The following is a 25,675-nucleotide window of genomic DNA, read 5'->3' as shown; positions in this document are numbered from 1 at the left end:
CCAGTTTTGGAGCTCTCCCGCAGGCAGGCGCCCCAGGAGGAGCGTCTAGATGAAAATGGGGGGTTGCCTCCATCCTCTCTCTCCGCGCCTTTTTTGGGCTGCGCTGGGAACAAAACGCCCATAATTCACTGGATGGTTTCCAGATCCCGCTGGGGTAGGCCTGCGCTGCAGCTGACGCCCCCGGATTCTTCCCCATCTGTCACAGGCTTTCCCACCCCGAGACGTTTCAGCCTGTGGGGACCAAAGACTAGGAGGACATTGGGGTGCTCAGCCGCTGAAACGTGAAGGGAGAATCTCAAACTCCAAAAAGAAGAGGGAAGAAGCTGGGTTTCTTTTTACCAAAAAGAGAAGCCACCCGAGATTAGGGAGGATGATCCTAACGTCTTGGTTGACAAGCGTGGAGAGCGAAGCATTTGCACCTGTGTTTCTGAGTTTGTTTTACCTCCCACATCCTCCAAGATAATAGACCTTTTCAATCCAACTGCACTCGGTTACATTCTTTCTCCTGGTCATCCTTCTCGTGTTTTGCAGGGCCGCTGTAATATTAAGTGGGCACAATGAAGTGCGGGTCCGTTAGCATGTTTCTATGTTCTGAGCTAACCTGCAAAATGGCTTGAACCCTTTAACTTTTGTTTTTGTTTTGTGTAGGGGAAGGGTATTTCCTGACCGAAACACTCTCTTTGAAGCCTGCCCGAATTCTCTTGCTTGCAGCCAACCCCTCAGAGAACTGCCCGGACCAGTTTAATTCACTCCAGTTTAATAAAACAGGAGGTGTCCTAGCCCAGGCTCAAATGACAGCTTAGCTCTGTTAGCTGGGTGGATCCAGACAGGGTCGAACTTCTTGCTGTAACAGTTCAGAATTTTGCTGTGAGTTCAAGGCTAGGCTTGTCTAAAGAGTGAGTTCCCGAGGACATCCAGGACTGTTTCACAGAGAAACCCTGTCTCGGATAAACAAACAAACAAACAGATAAAAAAAAAATTTTTTTTTTGCTTCATTGCACCGAACCAAGACAGACAAAATAGTGTGTATGGAAATGTACTATAGGGCAGTCACGGCCTTGTTTCTGTCTACCTGAGTAATTTTGGACAGTCTTCCGAAAATTTAACACAAATTAGATAAGGGAGATTAAGGAACCGGCCTGAAGGTATATGGTAACAAGGAATGTGCTCAGGACTTGAGGTCAGGCCCAACATGAGCAGCTCCAAAGATCCTTAAGTTTCCATTTCCTGCTAGGCACATTTCCTGGAGATGCACTAGACTTCAGGTTGCTGAGTTGGACATTTGGAGTTCTGGCCACATGTTCTGTTGCACATATTCCACATATGTCAAGGAGGTTACGGCTCTTTCTTTGCCCTTCTACAGGCCGGGTGGTTTACTAGTTAACCATTCACAAGATGAATTACATTCTTTCTTCTCTGAGGTATGTATCATAGAGTCTAACCCTCACAATTACAGTTGCTTATCTGGGTTCAGATGGTCCTACCACCACTTGCCCATACTGGGGCAGCACTACTAGGCGTCTGCTGAACTAAGAGGCCTTCATTTCTTCACTCCCTCCAGGTTCCAGGAAAGGAGTGTGAATGAAAAACATAAGAACGGCTAGGTAAAGGGCTTGCTTTTTCTTATACTGTGAGGTCCTGAGTTTAATCCCTGAGACCCCATGCTTTTGGTTTGTTTGTTGAGACAGGGTTTCTCTGTGTAGTCCTGATTGTCCTGGAACTCTCTCTGTAAGTCAGGCTGGCCTCAAACCCCCAGAGAGCCACCGCGGTGGTGGATCACGCCTTTTATCCCAGCACTTAGGAGGCAGAGGCAGGCGGATCTTTGTGAGTTCGAGGCCAGCTTGGTCTAAAAGAGTGAATTCCAGGTCAGCCAGGGCTGTTACACAGAACGAACAAACAAAAATTAACAAAAAAGCAAAACAAAACAAAAAATATTAAAATTTAAAAATAAACCAACGCTTCTAAGCCTAGCACTACAGAGGCAGGGATAGGCACATCACTGGAGCGCACTAGCCAGCCAGCCCAGCATAGTCGGTGAATCCTCAGCCAGGGAGAGACCCCGTCTCAAAATGCAAGGTGAGAGAGAGCAGTAGTCCTGGCTCACCTGTGTAGGTGACTTGCACCCACTTACACACAAAAATACATATGCTTTTAAATTAGTAACAGCTTACTTTCCTTGAGCCTACCTTCCCGTCAGAACAGGAGTAAGGGGGCTGGAGAGATGGCTCAGTGGTTAAGGTTTGATTCCCACCATCCACGTGACGGCAACCGACTGTAACTCCAAGATCTGACATACACACACACACACACACACACACACACGTTTGTATATGAAACAAATCATTCTTTAAAAGAACAGACATAAGATAATTATGTACTATGTTAGAAAGTAGGAGCCGCGCTAAGCAAGGAAGGGGATGCAGATATGTGTGAGGTTGGGAATAAGTCTATTTGCTTAAATGATCTTCAGGAATATGTGTATTTACCCCAAGGGCTATGGAGATAAGAGACAACTTGGAAGTGTAGGACACGAAGAGGGGTACTCTAAGCATGATTTTCGTTCCCCCTTGTGTTATCGGAGCTTGCTTGGAAAGTACTCCCTGGTCCTTTTTAAATTATTCATTTTGTGAGAGTCTTGCTGAGTTACATGGGCCGGCCTTAAACTCATCCGGTAGCGCACACAGGCCTTGCTTGAACTTGCGAATCTCTACCGTGGGCCTTCGAGTTCGGTGTTACAGACTTACTGCCCCAGGCCTGGCAAATCCCATCTTTTTTGTTGTTGTTGTTTTTGTTTTTTTGTTTTTCGAGACAGGGTTTCCCTGGAGTTTCTAGAGCCTGTCCTGGAACTAGCTCTTGTAGACCAGGCTGGCCTCGAACTCAGAGATCCGCCTGCCTCTGCCTCCCGCGTGCTGGGATTAAAGGCGTGCGCCACCATCGCCCAGCCCCATCTTTTTTTAAAAAATATCTTAAATATTTATTTATTTATTTATTATGTTTACAATATTCTGTCTGTGTGTCTGCAGGCCAGAAGAGGGCACCAGACCTCATTACAGATGGTGTGAGCCACCATGTGGTTGCTGGGAATTGAACTCAGGACCTTTGGAGGAGCAGGCAATGCTCTTAACCACTGAGCCATCTCTCCAGCCCCCCCATCTTTCTTTTAAATCGCTGCTTTGTTCTCGATTAAAGGTGACTAGCTGCAGCACATGACCTTTTGTCTGCCCAGGTCCATTCGACTGCTCAGGCTCCCAGGAAAAGCTCTATCCCAAGATCAGGAAGGGCTCTAGCCAAGAGAAGGACCACAGGCTTTCGTGATAATGATGTCTTCCATCCCTTCTAAAATAGCCTTCGTGTGTAGGAGGCTGTTTGTTTATTTATTATAGTGCTGGGAATTGAAACCAGGGCCTCGAATGTGCTATGTAAGTATTCTACCGTGGAACCACATCCCCCAACCACAGGAGACAATTTTCAAAAGCAGAGAAAGGCGGAAAGAAAGTCAGCTTGGGCTCACTCTGCCACGCACGAATAGCTAACACAACCGAGAATCCTCTGCCCAGAGCGTTTCAATGAGAGATTGTCTAGATTGGATTGGTCTGCCAGGAGATGGTCTTCATTAAGTTTAACCTATGCTGACGTGGGAAGCCCCAACCACCCGTGGGCAGCACCATCCTCTAAGCTTAGAGTGCTGAAGTACCCGAGTAGAGATCTGAGCTGAGCATAAGTAGCCATGGATGCTCTCATTTCTCGCCTCTCTGGCCTGGGGATGGCAGGAGGCTAGCTGTTTGAAATTCTTACCTTGACATCTCCCAAAATAATGTACTGTACCGGGACCTGTGAGCTGAAATAAACCATTCTGTCCCCTAATTTGCTTTCTGCGATCCTTGTTTGTGGTGGGGAGGGGAAACTAAGCAACCGTTGCTGGATTTCTCTGGGTGTTTTTACCCTGAAGAGCTTTTAAAAAGTTGTTAGTAAGACTTTTGTTTACACATTTTGTTTAGGCTCTTGGAGAAGCAGTGTGGCTTTGCACCAGTTGAATGAAAGAGCCTTGGGGCTTCTAGGACCCAGATGGGTGAGCGTGACCTTTAGTTTTGCAGTAATCTCTCTGGATACAGTGACATTCATTAACCCATCGTGTGAAAATAGTCAAGCAGATTTCCAACAAACAGGAAGAAGGTGTTTGGGAAGCCCTGACTTAAAATACAGGCAGGCAATATGTTCACGTCCCCGGTGGGGTGGGGGTAGGAGGCTGGAAAATGACACTGGCTATCAGAGCACCTAAACCTCACAATGGGATGTAACTCTTGTTTGAAGAGGACAGTTTGAACTCATCTGATTTAAAATAAAGGTCTAGGAGAATGCATGGAATTCATCCCGAGCTTTCTCCTGACAGGGAGAGAAAATAGCAAGCTATGCTTGAAGAGCAGAAACAGGAACCCAAGAGGCCTAAAGGCCTGACAACAGGATGAACTGATCATACGCATGGCTGGCTGTGTACAGAAAGAGAGATTCAAGTTGCCCCCAGGTGCCGTGGAATAACCCTTCTGTACACTGTGAATAGGTATTACTCTCACTGGTTAATAGAGAAGCCGACTGGCTTGTAGCCAGGCAGGATAAAGTTAGGCGGGACAATCAAACTGAGGGTACCGAGATGAAGAAAGATGGAGTAAAGGGAGATGCCAGCAGATGCTGGGAGAAGCAAGATGAGCATGCTGTACTGAGAAAAGGGTACCAAGCCATGCAGCAGAGAGTAGATAAGAAATACAGGTTCATTTAAATGTCAGTTAGCTAGTAATAATCCTGAGCTATTGGCCGAGCATTTACAATTAATATTAAGTTTCTAGTCGTTAATTGGAAGCAGCTGCCAGCACAGGATAACGCCACCCACAGTCAGTCCAATGCCACTAGGGCCACCCATCTGCACTAACTGCCAATCTTAGTTTACGGTCAACCCACTTCTCACGATGATCTTCATGGAACTGGACTCCACAGGGATGTGATAGAGAGCGATGACTTTCCCGAAAAAAAGGGCAAAGCCAGTTTCTTTTCCGTAGCCTATAAAGGGAGGATGGGTGCCAGAGATCACCTATAAAGAAGATGGCATCTTTATGCCTTACCAAAAGGGTGCTACCAGAGGAAAAAGCAAACTACCACATGGTGAACTTCAGGTCCTAGACGACATGACAGTCACCATCTGCTTTCCTAGATTTCGGTTTCCCATCATCCGGCACAAGGCCAGCTGATTTTCCTTCCAGATTCCACAGGGACCTTATCTAGAGTACTCCTGTGAAGCTGACAGTCTCTGGCAAGTGAATCCTTCTCAAGATAATTCTAATGTCTGTAGATGGTTTTATTCTAAGTCCATCCATTAGGAAACACACAGTTCTTTCCCTTTACAATTTATTTCCAGCAAGTAGGGAAAATAGAAGTATAGAGAGCTAAGTAGTCACCAGGAAGTTGACATTCCTGCTAAGTCATCTGCTTTCTTTTGGAAAGGAAGTGGCAGTCCCCTCCAATTGTTTCCAAAAGTCCCTGCCATCTATGTATGTACTCCTTCTGCTAGAGTCCTTCCCAGAATGCACCCTGTGTGCTGAATCCTGGGGATTGGGCTGAGTGCTTGCCCATTGCTTCCTTATATTGGCCTTATGATCGTCCTTTCATCTTACGGTCCTTTATTGACATGGGGTGAACAGCACACATGCTGCCATGGCATAAGAGAATCTATTGTATATGCTATCACACCACCCTGTGTCCGCCTCTGTTTTCCCCTCAGCAGTCAGTGGACATGACTGCATTTAGGCTTTTACTTGGCTTCTCCAATTTAACTCAGAGCCCCTCACTCCCCAAATAGACTGAAACCCCTAGATTTTGGTCTAAGCAGTGCTGCCTCCAGTCATCCGGTGGGTTCATTACAGCCAGAGTCAAGTCTTGATGCATCATGACATAATGTCATGGCTACGGTTTATTTACACCCAGATATATACATATTAAATCTATCATGACCAGATTAATAAGATGGCTCAGCAGGTAAGGATAGCTGCCCCCAAACTTGCCTGCCGGAGCTTGATCCCATAGGTTAGACTGAAAAAACCCATCCCCTACAAGATGCCCTCTGACCTCTGCTTATGGACCAAGGCACACATGCTCCCCCTTCCCTAGTAAATAAATACATGTGAAAAAAAATCGATCTGTCATGATAACCCTGCAAAGGAGGTATACCATCACTTAAGTTTTAGAATTGCAAAGCCAGCACTTAGATGCCAGGGACCCAGCTCACATCCCGGTCCCTTTGAAGCTTTGTTAGTTTGTATTGCACTCAGCCAAGTAAGGGCACTGGAACAAGACAGTGTGCAGCATCTTGTGAATTATGTAGAACAATGGCAGTGGCTATGTAATTAGTTAACATTGTCTTTCTAGTCAGGACTCCGAGTTTTAGAGTCAGACCAACCTGGAGTCTAATCCTACTTCAGCTACTTTGTATCACGTGACCCTGAGGGAACCTACTTCATCTTATAGCTTCCATTCTGCCCCGTAGAATAACAGCACTGTTCTACTGGGCCATTGCAGTCATTGGGTTATATCTGTAAAGGGTTAGGAATCCTAAAACGAGAATAATTCACTGGCTGCTACCTGTTTTCGCTGATAAAACACAGACACACACACACACACACACATACTCCTGCGTAAGTGTTTGTTAGCCCTGCCCAAAAGAATCATATAATGGAAAACACAGTAGGGTCAATTTAATGCTCAGAAGTAGGGAAAAACCCAAGTATTTAAAATTTGAGAGGAAAAATAAAAATTAAGAAGGACAGGCAGCAAAATTCTTTATCAGGTTAAAAAAAAAGTCACTTGCCATGCAAGCCTGGTGACCTGAGTTGAATCTCAAGACCCCTGTAAAGGTGAGAGAGGAGCCGATTACACACACACACACACACACACACACACACACACACACACATGCACACACACTAATATAGTAATAATGGTGAACCTGATGGCTGGATTTCCCTTTGCCATTTCTTTTCATCGCTGAGACAAACAGTCCCAAAACAAATCTCTGGTTCTTGTTTTGCCACAGGATCTCCCTAGGTAGCCCTGGTTGACCTGGTACTAGTTATGTGTAGCAGGTTGGCCTGAAACTCACAAAGATCCACCCGATTCTGCCTTCAGAGTGCTGAGGTGGAAGGTGTGCTCCCACCATGCTGGCAAAGCTTTGTGTGGCGTGGAGAAACTCAAGTAAACCAGGATGGCACAGGTGTGGGTTGCACTCCAGAGGTTTCCCAGAACCCCCCACGCTGAAGTAGCAGGTGCTCTCTATCCTCCATCTCTGCCAGCTCAGTTGCTCCTGTCGCTATGGTCTGCACGTTTATTCTACCAGAGAGGGACTGGAAATCTACTTACTGGGTGAAGCCATGGACCCATCCTCTCTAGCTACTTGGAGTTTGCATCCCTGATGCACACACACATTGATACTGAGTTGGGCATGGAAGGGCTCTCAAGCTCTGGGAATTTCCACTCTCCCTTTGGCTTTGTGCCCTGAGGGAGTTCGTCAGATGAAAGGGAACGTTAGCTCAGAGCTGGGCGTGAAAGGCAGCCATGTGTGACTGAAAGAAACCTTCCATTTCTGGGTGAGGAAGGATGTGCTACAGCGGAGGTTCACAGCCAGCTCTGAGCGAACAACCCACCTGCTCACGCAGTTGCTATGGCAACGTTTATGTGCGTATGACTACAAGATTATTTTTATTAAATGTCTGGGAAGCAATCAGTCTTTTGGTCTAACCCATCAGGCTCTTCTAAACCCACCAAAAGCTTTCGATTCTTCACCCATACATTCAAAATCTAAAGCACTTGCTGGGCTGTGTGCCTACCAACCCATTTCCTAGAGAAAAGTGCTTTATGATGGTATTTCTCTGTCCTTTTGTTATGATGCCTGTATGAGAATTTAGTCTTGTTTTGTTTTATTTCGAGACAGTCCTGAAACTGTATTACCCTGACAGTCCTGAAACTCTCTCTATAGACCAGGCTGGCCTCGAACTCACAGAGATCTACCTGCCTCTGCCTCACTACTGCTGGGATTAAAGGCGTGCACCACCATTGCCCAGTGAGACTTTACTTTTTATGTAAATCAATATAACCACTGTAGTATAGATGGCTGTGACAGTCTTCAACATAAATCATCTAAGTGACCAGAGAAGTTTTTTTAATTTAGCATAAAAGATATCAGATGAACTCTCTCCTTCTCCATGTGTGTTCCTGTGCATTTAACCTATTGCCTTTCACATGCCATGGCAAGCGCTAGACCAGCTCTTTGTTTTGAGCCTGGGTGGCTCTCACTAATTTACCCAGGAGGCCTTGTACTTTTAATCCTCCTGCCTCACCTCCCAGAGTATCTGGGATGATGAGCTTCTAAGACCCAGCCCAGCTGACAAATTCTTTCTGGCTGAAGTTGACAGGCTTACAATGTTGATGACGAAGATATAAGATGTCAAGCAAGTTAGTGACAAACGTCACCATGTAGCCTCCTGTTACAGTGTCTGGGTTCTGCCTCCATGAGACCAAAAGATCTGTTGCTTTTGCTTGAGCACGAGACCTTTGGTGCCCCTCGTATTCAGAGTGCTAAGAACAAAGAAAAGGACTATTGCCTAGATTGCTCATAGCCAAGGCTTATGGGAGTGCAGCCCAGTTAAGCGTGGTATAGGTTCCACTTCCACCATGAAAAATGCAGTAAAGACATTAACCCAGATGTGGGACCTGTGGCCACTGGAGTTTAGGACCTGCAAATTTGACCAGGTGGTGGTGGTACACATCTTTTTTTTTTCTTTTTTCTTTTTTTGGTTTTTTGAGACAGGGTTTCTCTGCAGCTTTTTTAGAGCCTGTCCTGGAACTAGCTCTTGTAGACCAGGCTGGCCTCGAACTCACAGAGATCCGCCTGCCTCTGCCTCCCAAGTGCTGGGATTAAAGGCATGCGCCACCACCGCCCGGCTGGTGGTACACATCTTTAATCTTAGCACCTGGGAAGCAGAGGCAGGCAGATCTCTGTGAGTTTGAGGTCATCCTAGTCTATAGAGCAAGTTCCAGGACAGCCAGAGGTACACAAAGAAACTCTGTCGGGGGCGGGGGGACCCTCTGGATTTGACTTGAAAAATCTGCTTTTTGCCTTACAGCCCCACTTACTCAGAAGCAACTCTGCAACTCCTTCCTTCTTTCCTGCTTCCCTTACTTCCCTCCTCTTCTTCCTCCTTCTGTCCCCTCCTCTTCCTCTGTCTCTGCAGTGTTGGCAGTTAAACTGAAGGCTTTGGGCATGGCAGGAAGCATTTCTCCACTGAGCTAGGTCCTCGGAGCTCTTTTTACTTCTGTATTTTGAGACATGGTCTTTCTAAGTTGCCTAGATGAGCCTTGAACTCACACTTTTACCCTGGCAGGCACTGAACTTGCAGTCCCCTGCCTCATAGTCGCGAGTATCCAAGATTGGAGATCTATGCCAGGCCCAGCTCAGAAGCAGAACTTTGGAAATGCAGAGATGCCCAGACCTCACCCCCATGACTCTGACTTAGCCATTCTAAAGTAGGTTTCAGGCACTGGAACTGCTTCAAAGCCCCTGGGAAAATGCTAATCTATGTGACCTAAGCTGAGAACCAGTAGCTAAGGATTCATGACACCCATTCAAGGAACCCATTAGTTCCTTGCCTGGTCAGAGGCTTCCCACGGCGTGAGACTAGTGAGTCTCGTAATTAAAGGTCTGGAGACACCTGTTGAGTACTCACTCCCATAACACACCTAGGACTTCCCCAAAGACCCTCTGACATTTTTGGTTGTTTGGGTTGTTTGTTTGTTTGTTTTGTTTTGTTTTGTTTGTTGTTTGTTTGGGTTTTTTGTTTTGTTTTTTGGGTTTTTTTGTTTGTTGTTTTTTGGGGGTCTGTTTTGTTTTATTGTTTTTTTTTTCCCCATGGCAGAGTTTCTCTGAATAGCCCCAGCTGTTCTGGAACTTACTATATAGACCAGGCTGGCCTCAAACTCAGAGATCTTCCTGTCTCTGCTTCCTGAATTCTGGGATTAAAGGATTATGCCACAGCTCCTGGTCTACTTGCCTGCCTTTCTACCTTCCTTCCTTGCCTTCCTCCTTCTGCCCTTCTTCTTTCTTTGGTGTGTGTGTGTGTGTGTGTGTGTGTGTGTGTGTGTGTGTGTGTGTATGTGTTTGAAACAGAATCTTACCATGTAACATTGGGTGGCCTAGAGTATATAGTATTAGACAGACTTGTCTCAAACTTATGGAGATCTGACTGTCACTACCTTGCAAGTGCTAGAATTAAAGGCATGTGCTGCCATACCTGGATACCCAAAGGACTTCTATTCCAAAAGTCTAGAGAGGAAACCAGAGAACTAAATTGTAGCCTAGCAGCCAGGAGGGGCTAAGATGGGTGGACCACACTGTAAGAGGCTCCACAAGATATCCCACACAGGGATTCATACCCATCAACTCCAGTCCTGGAGCATAGAAACTACCTTGAATGTTCACTGCCTAGACAAATCAATTATTACCCTGTGCCCACACATGTCAAACTTTATACAAAAAGACGATTAGACACAACTCATCCACTTGCCTTTGAAGGCATAGCTCTGTGAGTTCATTCAGGTGACTGGAACATGGGACAGAGATCTAGCTGTTGGTTTGCCCGAGAGGAAGCAGTTCTTGATAACAACTTCATGTGTTTCTTGAGAACGAGACACATCTCTAGGACTTAAATGACAGCTGCGGCAGAGGAGATCATTCATGCTAAGTTATCACAAAACAGAAACCTGATTGGGGAAGCTAGATACATGCCTCAGTAGCTAGAACATAATAATAATAAAAAAAAAAAAGTAACTGCGATAGGAAGGAAGTAGTGTGGGAACGAAGGAGGAAGTGTTTCGTCTACTCTGAGGGGAGGGGGAAGTAGGGGTGGTAGTGGCAAGTGACCCAGGGAAACCGCTATCTGAGCTGAATTCCTGTGGAACGCAGAGTCTCCCTTCCTCATCCCCAAGAGTGAGTGTTAGCTTTCTGTTGCTGTTACAGAACACCTGAGGAAATGCAATGCAAAGGAAGAGAAATGTATTTCAGGCTAACAGTTATGGAGATCTTAGCTGGGGGTTGGCTGGCTTTGGGGGCCTGTGATGAAGTCAAGAACCATGGAGAAACATTTAGCAGGAGAGAACACTCATTCATGTTGGCCAAGAAACAAAGAGGAACAGGAATGGGTTGGTTCCTATTATCTCCTTCAAATGTGGACCTCCAGGGATCTAACTTTCTTAACTCAGCCCCCATTCCTGAAGGTTCCACCATCTCTCAGTATTTCCCCAGGCTAGAGACCAAGCCTTTAACACAAAGACTTTGAGAGACATTCATGATAGAAACCAGAACACCTAGGCGAGAGGAAAGGACAGGGGTGTGGTTTGGAGCCACAGGGGTGGAGTTTGGAGTGATGGGCATACAGGATCATCAGGGTGTGGCTGAGCAGTGTAGAGAGGTAAAAGACTAGCAAAGAACATGGACAAGGTAGCTTAGAATCCCAAAATAGGCTTTAGATGCCATGTGAAGGAGTTTGAACTTAAGATGTATCCTAACACACACACACACACACACACACACACACACATATACTGGGGTGGGGAGTATGAGAAGCTATCAGAGACATTTATAAGGGGGTGCAGCATAATTTCAGAGTATAATTCTGGAAACAAAGGGGGTGAGTACATTGAAGGGAGTAGAGAAACGGGGAGCAGGAAAACCAAGTAGGAAGCCATTGCAATTGTCCAGGAAAATGACGCTCACACCAACACAGCTGTCCTGTTCCTAAAATAAAGACGCTCATCAGCCAGCTTCGTTTTCGTCCCTTTATTTCTGAGGCTGGAAAAATCACTTTGCTTCTCCGTGACTCCGAATCCCTCCCTAATAATAGACAATGACAAAATACTTATCTTACCTCATGCAGAGCAGTACCCAGAGATGCCTGCAACTGCCACCAGGAAAAGGGAGACGTGTTAGCTTAAATGGGAGTTGCAATAATTTTTCTTGGAGAAAAGAAGCTACCACCACCTCCCCCCAACCCCCGCTTTAATGGTTTATTATGCAATTTCTCAAGCCTACTGAAAAAGCGAAGATTGAGTCAAAGGATCTGCAGAACTCTTTGAAGGATTCTTTTGCAGAAATGCCGAGTTGTCCCTACCCAGGAAGTGGCATCTTCAATAGAAGAGCCTGTTGCTTTCCAGATGAAAGTGCCCTTGCAACCTGCGTGGTTACAAACGCTGTTCTGCAGAGGAATTTTGTTAAGAAAGGCCTGGATTTCCCATTGTGAGCAAAAGTGTAAGAGATGCTGTTCCTATTATTACTCTTGCAGAACTGTGGGCTGGGCATGCTAGCAGGAGATTATACAACATCTAAGTTAAGAACTGGGCACAATGTCTTCAGCGTCTACTTTGTTGTTTGATGCTTGTAGCCTGTCCTTATAGTGAAGGGCACCTAACCATGCCCTTTCTCTCAGTTGCCAGGTCCTTTGTCACCCTTAGGAATCTATCACCCTGGACCATATACTGTTTCTCTGCTCATTTTGATTGGGAAAGGGTCATCTGCATCTATGCGAGAAGCCACAGAATACTGAGACTGGTTTAAGTCTCCTCAAAGTAAATCTATTTTCTATCTTAAAAAAAAATCTTAGCAGGGCAATGGTGCCACACACCTTCAATCCTAGCACTAGGGAGGCAGAGGCAGGTGGATCTCTGTGAGTTTGAGGCAAGCCTGGGTCTATAGAGATAGTTCCAGGACATCTAGGGCTGTTACACAGAGAAACCATGTTTTGAAAAACAACCAAAAAAAAGAAAAGAGAAATGAAAAATGAAAAATCTTATACCCAATATTAGTGCTGAGTTGGTATAAGATATTCAGAAGATAGAAAGCTAAATCACATGGGAATGATCTACTCAAGAAAAGAACAGTTAAGAGCTCAGGCCTGGTTGCCCAAGACTGTAATACTACTTGGGAGATTGGGGTGAGAAAATTCTAAGTTCAAGGACAGTCTGAGCAAATTTAGACCTGTCTCAAAAAATAAAAAGGAGGGCTTGGGTTGGTAGACCAGTAGCCCAGAATATTTGAGCCCCCATATTTATTCCCTAGCCCTAAAAAAAAAAAAAAAGAAAGGACTGGGTGATTTTGGCACATAGCTTTAATCCCAGCACTTGGGAGGCAGAGGCAGGTTGATCTCTATGAGTTCAAGGCCAGCTTGCTCTATAAAGTGAGTTCCAAGACAGCCAGGGCTACACAGAGAAACCTTGTCCCGAAAAAAAAAAAAAAAAAAAAAAAAAAAAAAAAACCAACCAAAACTGAATAGGATTCTGGGTAAGATGGCACGCTAGCAGCCACCTCTGTGTGAAGAAGTGAAGAAGACAGTTGGAATGAAAAGCAGAGCCTATTCCAAAAAAGATAGAAAGGAAGAGCATTAGAAACCCACAACGGAAATGAGAGACGCTCTGGAAAGGACAGAGGGAAAAATCGGTGATGTACCAAGGCAAGAACTGAGCACAGCTTCAATTTGTTGCCTCGGGGGGGGGGGGGGGCACAGACGATGCTTCCACAGACTGTTTTCTTCTAAGTGATTCTTTAAGTTAAGTAGGCTACTCAATAAGATTCCCAAATAAGACTGGAATCGTTATATACATCCTCAGATATCTAAGTTGCAACACGGAAACACAAACACATGAAAAAGTTAGGTGCCATGACTCCTCAACCACAGAACTTAGAGCCACCAAAGCAGGTAAAACGCTAGATGGTTTAAAAAGCAAAAATAGTCAATTACCAGAAATCGTATAAACAAGCAAGTTGATTCAGTGTTGGGCGGCGGGGGGGGGGGGGGGGGGGGAGGAAAGACAGCAGCTTACAAGAAAAATTCAGCAACGTAGATGAGAAAATCAGCAGTGTGGATTTAAAAAGAAAAGAAAAGAAATCAGCAACACAGAAGGAAAATTCAACAAGGAAATTGAGCTTTTGAAGAAAAAATAAAAACTAACTAGAAATGTTGGAATAGAAACCTCAATAAATAAAAACAAAGAAACCGAAGCGGGAAGCTAGTCGTCAATAGATTTGATCAAGCACAAGCTGGAATGACAGGGGTGGAGGAACAGACAAAGGAAATACCATATACTCAAATATCAATAAGGAAAAGAAAGTCACTAAGGATGACCACAAAGTCCCAAATCCTGTAATACAGTCAAGGGGACCATGGGGAAGACACAGCACAGAAGCCAAGGGAAACAACTGAGACTCTCTTCCCTATCTGTGTTGATCAGTGGTTCTCAGCCTTCCTGACGCTGTGGCCCTTTAATACAGTTCCTCATGTTAGAGTAGGTTCGAAGAAAATTATAGCAGAAAACTCCCCAAATCTAGAGAAACCTGTAGACATTCAAACATCACAGGCGTTTGTAATCTCAAAGAGACACGATGTGAGGAGACCTTCTACGTGACAGATTATAGTCAAGTTGTCAAAAATATAAAGCAAAGAGTCAATATTGAAAACTCAAGGGGGAAAATGCCAATCTACTGACAAAGGCAGAGACATCAGAATAAATGCTAAGAAAGCATGGGATGATTTATTTCAAGCCCTCAAAGTACCTAACTGCTAACCGAAATCACGGTCTCCGTCAAAGCTATCTCTTGGAATTACTGCAGAAATAAGGCTGTTTCAAGGTGAGTATGAACTGGAGCTGTCCTCATCACCGAGCCTGCATTGCAGAAATGACTAAGAGACTCTGATAAACCAGTGGTCCTCAGCCCTTGAGTCACAACCCTTTTGGAGGTGGAAGGACCCTTTCCCAGGGGTCACCTAAGACCATCAGAAAACACAGGTATTTACATTGTAATTCCTAACAGTAGCAAAACTGCAGTTATGAAAAAGCAACTAAAATCATTTTATGGTTGGGAGTCACCACAACATGCACGCCTTTAATTCACGCACTTGGAAGGCAGGTGGATCTCTGTGAGTTCAAGGCCAGCCTGGTCTACAAAGTGAGTGCCAGGACAGGCTCCAAAGCTACACAGAGAAACCCTGTCTCGAAGGGGGAAAAAAGAAATCTAGACCCAAGCCTGGCTTTTAATTCTACCAGGAAGCCAAGGCAGGTGGTTTGAGGCCAGCCTGGTCTACGTAGCTCAAAAAAAAAAAAAAAAAAAAAGAGTTTTACAATGAGACTGTTACAAAAGCAAACAAAACAAACAACAGATGCAACTGTTGCTTACCAGAAACATATCATGCTTCTAAAGGCATCTCCAGACTGAGAGTGAAGATGGGGGAATGATCTATCACGAAAATAACAGCAAAGAAGAAGCTGGTGTGATCAGTCTGTTAATCTGAGAAAGCAGATTCTACTCAAAATTAGTCAAAAAGAGTTTTGTTTTTAAGTGGGGCATGTTAAAATAGTGAAAGGGAAGGGAGATAAGGGAGTACCTATGACATGAAAGCAGAAGAAAGGCCTCTCTGGAACCAGGCAAAGGGGACAGAGAGCACGGATGAGGGCAGTGGCCCAAGAGGATGAGCGAGAACGAAGTATAATAATGTGCGTGTATAAAAATGGCGCAATCAAACCACTCTTGTGCTAACATAAATAATTAAAGAAGAAAGAAGGAACACGAAATAGGTGCGGAATGATCCTATGAGGAGACGGCATGAACACACAGGGAGGCGATAATAAGATAATACACACTCCTCTCGGAAGTGCACGCGCCTACGTGACAAATGATTAGTGCTTCCCAGTGGAAATATTTGCACCAGTATGGTGAGTTACTCTGATTTCCTTTGTTCCCTGTTACCAGGAAAATGTACTGATGAAATCTCTCACAAAGCAATTAGAAGATTGCGAAAAACAGAAGAATAAGCCTCATTAATCCTTACACAACTTTGTTCTTGTTTTGAGGGCAGTTTAAATATCACAGATCTCAGCCTGCTCTCACATGCATTCCTCGTTCTTCCATGTGACGCGAAGATGCCTTCGCCGGGGAGAACTCTGAGGAAACAGCCGGAAGCAGACTGTGCCGACTTGCGAGAATTGCAGGAAAGAGCCATTCGTTCCCAAACACAGTACAGTGGGCAGCTACTTGATAGTTCTCGTTCAGGTATAATCTTTAAAGATGTTTTATTTGCTTTTACACAAAAATGTATGCGGTTGCCATGGGATTTGGAACTGCAAAGTATAGTTTACCCACGAAGCCAACAAAAGCTCCTTTCAAATGTCTGTGTTTGTTATAATTTTTGTGTAAGCGCAAAAGGAAAGAAATGGTATAGAATGAAAGTATGTTTTTCCTGGCCATCTATTACCTCCCCTCAAGACAACCGCTATCAGCTGGCTTCCAGCACGTCTCTCCAGACAGTCTCTGTATAAGAATATGCATTCATTAGCATATTCACTATTATGACCCAGCTCTAACAGGCAAAACTCACAAAATACAGTTGGAGCTTTTTCTTCACACGTTTCTCTTCACTCCACTTTGGAGACGGCTTCATTCCAGAAAATAGAGAGCTTCCTCGTTCTCTTCTTTCCCCCGTGTGTTGGGCACTGAACACAGGAGGACAAACACACTAAGCAAGGGCTCGGCTGTTGAAATGCATCTCTAGTCATCTTTCTACTTCGTATTTTGAGATAGGTTCTCACTAAATCATCCAGGCAGACTTGGCATTCACCAATTTCCAGTTGCAATTCCCTCGCTCTGTTGGCTCCCTGTAGGGTATTTTTGTCATGATTCAACCCCATTTTGCCAGAGTCCTTTGTCATAACACTGCCTCAGCCACAGATCATCCACGCAAACTTTCTAAGGGATGTAAATCATTGAGAGTTTTAATGTCTTCAGCCCTGCTCACAGTTCTTGCCTTAGGGAGAGCAGAGAAGAGAAAGTGATACTTCCAAGAAGGCCTTAGTGCTTCCCTCCACCCTTAGAAAGAGAGAAAGAAGAAAAGATACCATTCCAGCCATTTAAAAGGAAGTAGGAAAAGTCCCTTTGCCCTTTTCTCCATCTGGGAAGATTTTAAGGGTCTGTTTACAATCCCTAAATATCATATTTCGTTTGGCAGCAGAAATATACACAAAACAGAATGAGGAAATTCCTGAATGAGAAGGATTTTAAGCCCTACTCTGACTGGCTTGGTCTCCAGCACAGAAGTGAGAGCCACTGCTTGTAAAGAGAGAGCCACCACTTGTAAAGAGAGAGCCACCACTGCGGTTGGTTTTGTGGAGCTAGGGAAGTGGCTTTGTCAGGGCTTCCGGTGGGACTTCTGTAGGGAGAGCTATTAGGCTGGCGTAGTCAGAAACGACTGACCCAACGAAGTAACTACTAGCGTGCAAACCTGTTTGACTTTTCTTCTGTTGATGACGGAGATGAATCCCTGGGCTTCACACATGCTAAACATGCGCTTGTGCTGTGCTTGTCTCCTCTCAGCATCGAACCATGGGTTGATGAAAATCCCAGGTAGATGAGAGGCCTAGCCTTGACACAGAGACAATTCACTGGGGGGGGGGGGGGGGGACAAAAAAAAAAAAAAAACTCTAGCTCTCATAGATCTACGTCTATCTCATCAGGAAGAAAACAGGCTGTTGGGCATGAAACCAAGGTGGATGGTGATAGATACAGATAAACGTAATTCTTAGCCAAATATTCAGGAAGATAAAAACCTAGGCTATGCTGGGAAGAGAAATCCCAAGGCTGTAAAGTGAAGGCGGGAGGTGGGAGGCAGGAAAGGAAGAAATAGCAGTGCTAGGTGAAGTGTTAAGGACCTAGCCAGAACTCTGCAGGCAAACACGGACAGTTGCTGTGTCCTGCAAGTCACCTTGATGATCTACTGAGTGGCAGGAGGTGGTCGTGAGGAAAAACATTTTCTCCTTGAACTCTAATCCCTTGATTTAAATATTAAGTGCCCTGTACCTTTGGGTTGTTACTCAGCCACTTAAGGGAGAGGGTGGGGAAGCTAGATTACAGATCTCGCTGAAGTGTCTGGAAGTGGAGGGAGGAGAGCACTTTTTAAGAGGTGAGGTCTGTGAGCCCATTCACGCCACACCTGTGTCCTAAAGCCAGGGAGGTTCCTTCTGCTGGGACTGAATGCCGAGTCCCACCCTCTCCCCAGACCACTTGGAAAGAGCTAAAACATGGGATCAGGGGAAGCTAGGAAATCTAGAAGAAGAAGAAGAAGGAGGAGGAGGAGGAGAAGGAGGAGGAGGAGGAAGAGGAGGAGGAGGGGGGGAGGAAGAGAAAGAGGAGGAGGAGAAAGAGGTGGAGGAGGAGGAAGAAGAGGAGGAAGAGGATGGTCTGTTTAGTTATGCATTAAAACTATGAAAAATAGTTAAGATCTAAGAATTAGTGTCTTTGTCGAATCTGTAAGATTTTTAGATAAAAGGTCACTTAATCATAATGAGTATGGGGTGGAAATTCTTCTATTAACAAAATTTATGATCTTGATTTATGAAATATATTCTGTGATCTTGCATGTTGATTTCTGGACAAAGTCTACTTGGTATTTATTATTAAAGGCCATCGTGAGTGAATGTGTGTGTATGAGCAGGCCAATGGGAACTCACAGCTGTCTCTTTTATGACCCGACTTTGTTTCTCAGACAGAATTTCCCAGTGTACCGAGAGCTCACCTATTAGCAAGACCAGCCAATCAGCAAGCCCCAGGGATCCCCCCTGTCTCTGCTTGCCCAGTTCTGAGACACAGGTGCTTGCTGCTATGCCTGGCTTGCTCTGAGGGTGCTCGTGTTTATATAGCAAGCAATTATCAAATAAGCCATCTCCTTTGTCCCCTACAAGGACTCTTACGGTGTTCACACGTCAAATATGTCATTTCTAAGTCATGGTTTGTGCTAAGAAGCAGCCCAAATTCTAGAAGCATGTTTTACCAAAACACCTACCGACTTAGGGAAAACAGGGCTGACACCCTTCTGCATACCTGTGGGCTGCGATGCGGGTCTGGAGGGCAGACGGCCTTGATGAGAATAGAAAGAACAATCAAAGACGGCCTGTCAAGTAAATGAGCATACACCTGCGGAAATAAAATAGCAAATGCTTTTCCCTAGTACGTACATGGATGACATCTGGCAACTTACAAGGAAGGACGAGAGAGGCAAAACGAAGCCCTCCTGAGACAGTTAGGCTCTTTCCGACTCCCATGCTGCTTTGAATTCTAGAAATCTAGTCCAGCCAGTTCAGCAAGATGACCACAGTTGCTCAGATTCATACATACATCAGACAACACATTTCAGTGAGCTTTCTGGTCAGTTCTTGTCCCCAAGCGTGCGGGACGCTTTATGCCTTTCCATATCCCAACCACAACAAGCTCCGGCAGGAACAATCTGGGATTTTCTGCTTAACCTACATTTTTGGTCTGAAAACCCAGTCCAGCTTCTATAGAAGCATTTGCCAACCGCTTATAAGGTCAGGGAGCTGGCACCACAACAAGGAGGAATACCCATACACTTACTTCATATCCTGCTGGAGGAAAAAAAAACACAAGATGGCAAGAGGAATTCTGTTTCCATGAGTTAAAGTAGTTTATTACTTTATGTCTAGAAGGCCTAATGTCAAAACTTCAAGGACAGGATAATATCGCAACCTGGGCTTGAGCATCTACAATGAATCCCAGCGGATGTAGATTTACATGTTGGTACCTGAAAGCGGATGCAGCACCCACCCTGGAATGAATATATGCTTCCAAGGGACTTGCTTCCAGAGCGTGGCAGGAGGAACAACAGAGACAGCTATGTGCCCACACACTCAGCCATCTGCCGCGCCAACCACACTCCTTCCCCCCCATTTCCTGCAAATGATTCATCCATGCCTTTTTGCCTTCTTCAAAGATAACTGTGTAGGCATTTAAGGAGGGGAAAGTCATTAAGAAAAGTGGAGTCTGGAGTTATTAGGATGAGGTCGAGCCGATTAGACAGTCTGGAATCTCACAAAGCAAACAGTGTGGGGTGCAGACAGGATTCTTGTCTCGCTTGGCCGGTGCATCCTTTCAACAGGTTAGCATCCGTCGCAAACAGGTCACACAAGACGACACGCAAGTTGCAAAAGAAGCAACGAGGCAAAAACAGCAGAAGTCAAGACAGGGTTTGTAAATACCCCAATTAGAATCACGGAACACTTCAACTACCACAGCGACGACGTTTGACTGAGAGCCACTGACCGCTCTCAGTCAACGGTAACTTTACAGCTTTGCCCAGCAGGTAAAAAAGCTGCCATGAAAATCACGCTTTTTTTTTAAGGAAATGCCACCAATGGTGATTATGATACCAGAGAATACTGAAGGCATTATGTGGTGTGGCTGTGTCTAGGTGCTTTGAAAGGACCGAACTACATTCAATTGGGGCCAAGTAGGCCTCCATTCAAACCCCGATAGCTTCGGGACTCTAGGACGTCCAATTGCCAAATCTCTGGGGACTTTGGGAATCTCAGGAGGAGACTGTGGGGTAAGGAAATGTGCTCTTTTGGAGGAGTGAGGACAAAAGAAGATTAAGTAACATACTCATGTGGCCCTGAGACAAGGGTGACGAGTGGGTGAATATCAAATCCGTCTGTTGGCAATGCTAGAGATATGGCCCCTCTGTCTCTGTCTCTGTCTGTCTCTCTCTGTCTTTGTCTCTGTCTCTGTCTCTCTCTCTCTGTCTCTCTCTCTCGTCATTTCATTCCATTTCTACTATGTTCCACATCCTAAGGCCACCAGAGTAAATGACATAAAGGAGAATTAGAGCCTTCAATCCAGTGGTTCTCAACCTTCCTAATGCTGTGACCCTTTAATACAGTTAGCTCTTCATCTTGTGCTGACCCCCAACCATAAAATTATTTTTGTTGCTACTTCAAAAGTGTAATTTTGTTACTGTTATGAATCATCATATAAATGTCTGATACGCAGGATATTTTTATATGCGACCCCTGTGAAAAGGTTGTTCAACAACCCCCCTCCCCCCTCCCCACACACAAAGGGTCGCGGCCCACAGGTTGAGAAACACTGCTCTAGTGCCTTCTGGAGCAACAAGGGAAAGTAAATGTGTGGGACCACAGAGGTCATGCTGTCCTTATTAATTCAAGACGGGGGGGGGGGGGGGGGGGGGACACATAGGTCTTGTAACCCCTCTCTCCCCACGACGGGCAGCAGACATGTCCCATGTGAAAAGTGAAGTGTCCAAGTAAGAAGGGCTCCTCTCAACCTATCCCCCAGGTTAGGATGCCTTGAGGCCCAGTCTTGATGCAGAGGGAGGAGCTTGGTCCTGCCTCAACTTGATAAGCCATGCTTTCTTGACTTCCCTGGGAGGCCTGCCTCTGGAGGAGGAGTGGAGGCAGGGATGAGGTGGAAGTCGATGGGAGTCGGGGAGAGGGAACGGGAAAAGAGGAAGGAGAGGAAACGGTGGTTGGTATGTAAAATAAATGAAGAGATTTAATCATAATTTTTTAAAAAGGCTCCTCTCATTTTGTAGAAGATATAGGTACCAAATCAGAACAAATTCTTCAAGATCATGGTACAATACCTGTATTTTCTCATCTGCAAAATGGATGTTTGAGCCGCACATTCATCTTGGGCTGCTGTGAGGTAAAATCTATACAAAGAACCACACACGAGGTTCAGGATGTCAGTGGTATATGCTATATCTTGTTAGTAAGTGCTACTGATGGCTATTGGCGGACTACAGATTTTCATGTAACAAGCAGAACTTTAATAACGATCATTTTATCTGATAAGCATGTGTTTAATCAATTAACTCACTCACGTCTTTATCACTCTGCCCATTCACCAGCCTCGAATCCGTCTGTGCTGGTGTTGCCCTGGTCTGTGCAAATGCTGAGGGCACTTGGGCAAGAAGCAAGAGAAAGACACAAAACCAGTCAAGACGAGGTGTAGCAAGTGTCCCATATAAAGCATTTCAGAACCGTGGAACCTGAAGAGGCTTTCCAGGCAATTCCATCCCGGAGGATAAGCGGCTCTCAAAATCTGAGCTGCAGAATTTCAGGCAAGAAAACCAGCATTAAAAAAGAAAAATAAGACAGGGCTGAGAGTCTGAATTTACATGTGATAGGATTTCTGGAACCTTCTGAATTCCAAAGATCAGGACCAATCTCTGACTGGGGCTGAGGAGACCTGCCTGCAGCTCAGTCCTCTGCCAGGTGGTAGCCTGCCTGTTCTCAACCCCAGGGAAGTGTGATCAGGCTGTTTTGTTCAGCATGGGCTGCTCCAGGTACTGTCAACAGCTCCTTCTCCATTGCCAGCAGCAAGACCCTTTCTAGTCCCCATCGCAGGCTTTCCTGGTGTCCTTCTTCTATTAGTACATCTGAGTGGACATTTGGGGTGGTTGCATATGTGTGTGACGGCCAAATAATGGCAGAGGTTCGTCTTCGGGAGCGCCAGTCAACTCCTTGGAGACAGCGGTTCATTGGCCATGAGGTCACCAACTAGACTATTGCTTCCTGCTCCCCAGTGGAGAGATTGTAAGTATGCGCTGCTACCCCAGCTGGTTCTGGGCATTGAATTTAAGACTTCATGCTCGCAAGGCCAGGAGCTGACCAGTGAGCTCTCTTCCCAGCTCATGTTCCATTCTATGGTTACATTTTTGCCTCGCTTCTTCCCCTATATTCTGCCTGTAAAACGTTTCTCTAAGAAGGGGACTCTATCTTAATTGATGGAGGAGGGTCATCTGTATATCTGTTGTTTCATTGTTTAATTAATAAAAAAAAAAACTGCTTGGCCTGATAGGTCAGAACATAGGTAGGCGGAGTAGACAGAACAGAATTGTGGGAGAAAGAAAGCAGAGTCAGGCAGACGCTTCAGGCAGTCTCCATGCCTCTCCTCTCTGAGTCGGACGCAGGTTAAGATCCCTCCTGGTAAGCCACCACCTCGTGGTGCTGCACAGATTATTAAATATGGGTTAAAGGAAGATGTGAGAGTTAGCCAATAAAGAGGCTAAAACGAATGGGCCAAGCAGTGTTTAAATAAATACAGTTTCCGTGTAATTCTTTTGGGTAAAGCTAGCCGGGTGTCGGGGAAGCAGCCCGCCACTCCCATCACAACCCTTAATCAGTCCTTCTTAGACCAGGAATCCCTCCTGCAACCCTGTTCTTGTCTCCCAGGCCCCAGTCATCTGGTTGTTGCTGCTCACCTGCAGGTGGAGAACAGACTGATAAGGTCCCGTGGCAAGGACTTGACGGCAACCGAATGGCTGAGCCCCTATTACTGCCCAGGCATCGATTCCCACCGTAAACCTGTTTCAGCTGCCTGTTGGGACTGCCTTTGCTGAGTCGGGTTTGGCTCAGAGTGGACAGGATTCTGTGTCTGACTAGCAAAACGCACGCACACTGTCTTAAACACTAGGAGTTGCAGGTGGCAGACCCCCTGGGGAATACAGGCTATCAGGGCGCCAGCCACAAGCTTTTCTCCATCCCCCACCCCAACATTCGGCTTCACAAAAGCGAATAGAGGGTAGGCTCCCGATGAGGCGTCATGACTGAGGTCCAGCTGTGTAGACGATGCTCAGCCCTTCATCTCAGGCGTCATGGTCTTTAGCCTTGAGCTGAAGATCAGGGCACCAATCATGGCTACTAGCCACAACTAAAAACAAAAAGAAAACAAAAACGAAACCCTTGGGTATAAAGTCACAGGACGAAATAAAAAATAAAGACCATTTGTAAATTTGAGAACCAACATGTTCTTATGTTCCTTCCTTCCCTCCTTCCTTCCTTCCTTCCTTCCTTTCTTCCTTCCTTCTTCCTTCCTTTCTCTTTCCTTCTCTCTTTCTTTCTTCAAGAAGGAAAGAAAGGAAGAGAGAAGAAAAGAGAAATGAATTAACAGGGAAAACTTTTCCATTTGGTGTGCCATATTTTGTCTTTGATTTTTGTTCTTAGAAGAATTGAATCCCAGCTGGAGGGTGCTTTAGAGCAAGTGTGTGCATAGAAATATTCAGTGAGTCATGCCTGGCGTTGTAGGTCTATTCTGGCGCGTGGGGTTTCCAGAACAATTACATAAGTGCTAACAGATCCAGGAACTTTTGACATTTGTGATGGCTTAATGGAGTTCTTCTCATCATTGAAAATATCCTAATTGTTGTTTCCTTAAATTGAAATAGCATAAAACAGGGGTAGCCGCATGAATTGACTTTGAGCATTTCTGTCTAGTGTGCTCTGCGGCAAAGAAGTTGGAGGAAAGGTATTCGGAATGAATCCTGGCTGACCAAGCTGCCGCAAATACAAAAATCTAAATCAAATTATTGAGAAAAAGTTATCTGAGGGCATCAGCTGTGGTGAGATGCTTCGGTTCTTTCCCTGCTATGACCCATGAAAATGTCCCACAGAACATGGTTTCTTGGCTAGCCTACAAGCATGGGAGCATGCACAGAGAATACTAGGCTCCAGAAGCTACTAGCCTATTCTAAAACCTTGTTTTATCTTTTGGAATATCCCTTAAGGGCTTGGAGATGTAGTTCAGTTGGTAGAGTGCTTGCCTACCGTGCACAAAGCTCTGGATTTGATTCCCAACACTACACAAACCCAGCGTGGCATCAACTATCCGAAGTCCCAGCACTTAGGATGCAGAGGCAGGAGATAGCAAGTTCAAGATCATTGTCAGTCACAGAGAGAGTTTAAGTCAGTGTCGGGTAAAAATTCCTGCCTCAAAAATAATTTTTAAAATGAAAATAAATCACTCAAGAAACTATATGCTGATTCTAAGTGCCACTCAAATTCTTATTTAAAATGTTTTTTTTTTGTTTTTTTGTTTTGTTTTGTTTTTTTTAGCTACCCAATTTCCAAGATAGATAAAACTCCAAGAAGATTGTCAACTTGATTTTTTTTTTCTCAAAAAATGAGTCCCTCAAATCCAGGGTTCTAGGAAGCTCTTGTAGAGGCTGGCTCAGAGTTCAGTGCATAGCTTTGCTAGTGGCTTGTTTTTCTGCAGATAAGATACTATAGGTCTGGGTGTCACTGTATTTTATTGGCTCAAAAGACAAAGTACAAAGGACAAGGAGGCAGTGGGTTCTGACTCACAGAGGCTGCTGCCTGCCCGTGCCATGTGAGCGTCTGTGGAGGGAACATTGCTGCCTGCCCCAGCACTGCGGAATTCTTTCCGCATGACTCCAGGTGCTCAAGACACCTTTCCTAAGCTAACTTGAGAGTGCAGAGCACTCCATAGAGATGTGGCAAGGCTGTGTGAACTGTGTGGGCTGTGGCCGCGTAGATGAGCATGTATAAATAAGAATATGGACTTAGTAAGCATCGCTGTGACACACCGTCATTCTTAGAGTGTGCTTGTTGGCGTTGGAATGTTGCACACTCTCCAGGACTGTTTCCAAGAACCTACTTGAACACATATCCTTGGGCCTTTGGAGAGAAGACAGAAAGGGTAATTTGGTGACCCTGCCAAGTTTCCTAGATAATATTTTAGGAGGAAATGATGTATGTGTTACAAGGCTCGGAGGATGGTGATGAACAAAGACCTTCTTAGCAAATAAGAATTTGCCTTCCGTGCTGTTTTTATTATTATGGTTCTGTAATATAGTTTGGAATCTGTTATGGTAATCCCTCCTGTGTTGTTCCTTTTGCTAGATTACTTTGGCAATCTGGGGTGTTTTGTGGTTTCATGTGAATTTTAGGATTCTTTTCTTTCTATTTCTGTATAGAATATAACGAGGAT

The sequence above is a fragment of the Arvicola amphibius genome, chromosome 17 (genome assembly GCF_903992535.2).
Source record: "Arvicola amphibius chromosome 17, mArvAmp1.2, whole genome shotgun sequence".
NCBI classification, from domain to species: domain Eukaryota; kingdom Metazoa; phylum Chordata; class Mammalia; order Rodentia; family Cricetidae; genus Arvicola; species Arvicola amphibius.
The sequence above is the reverse complement of the archived record's forward strand: the minus strand, read 5'-3'. Positions refer to the sequence as shown.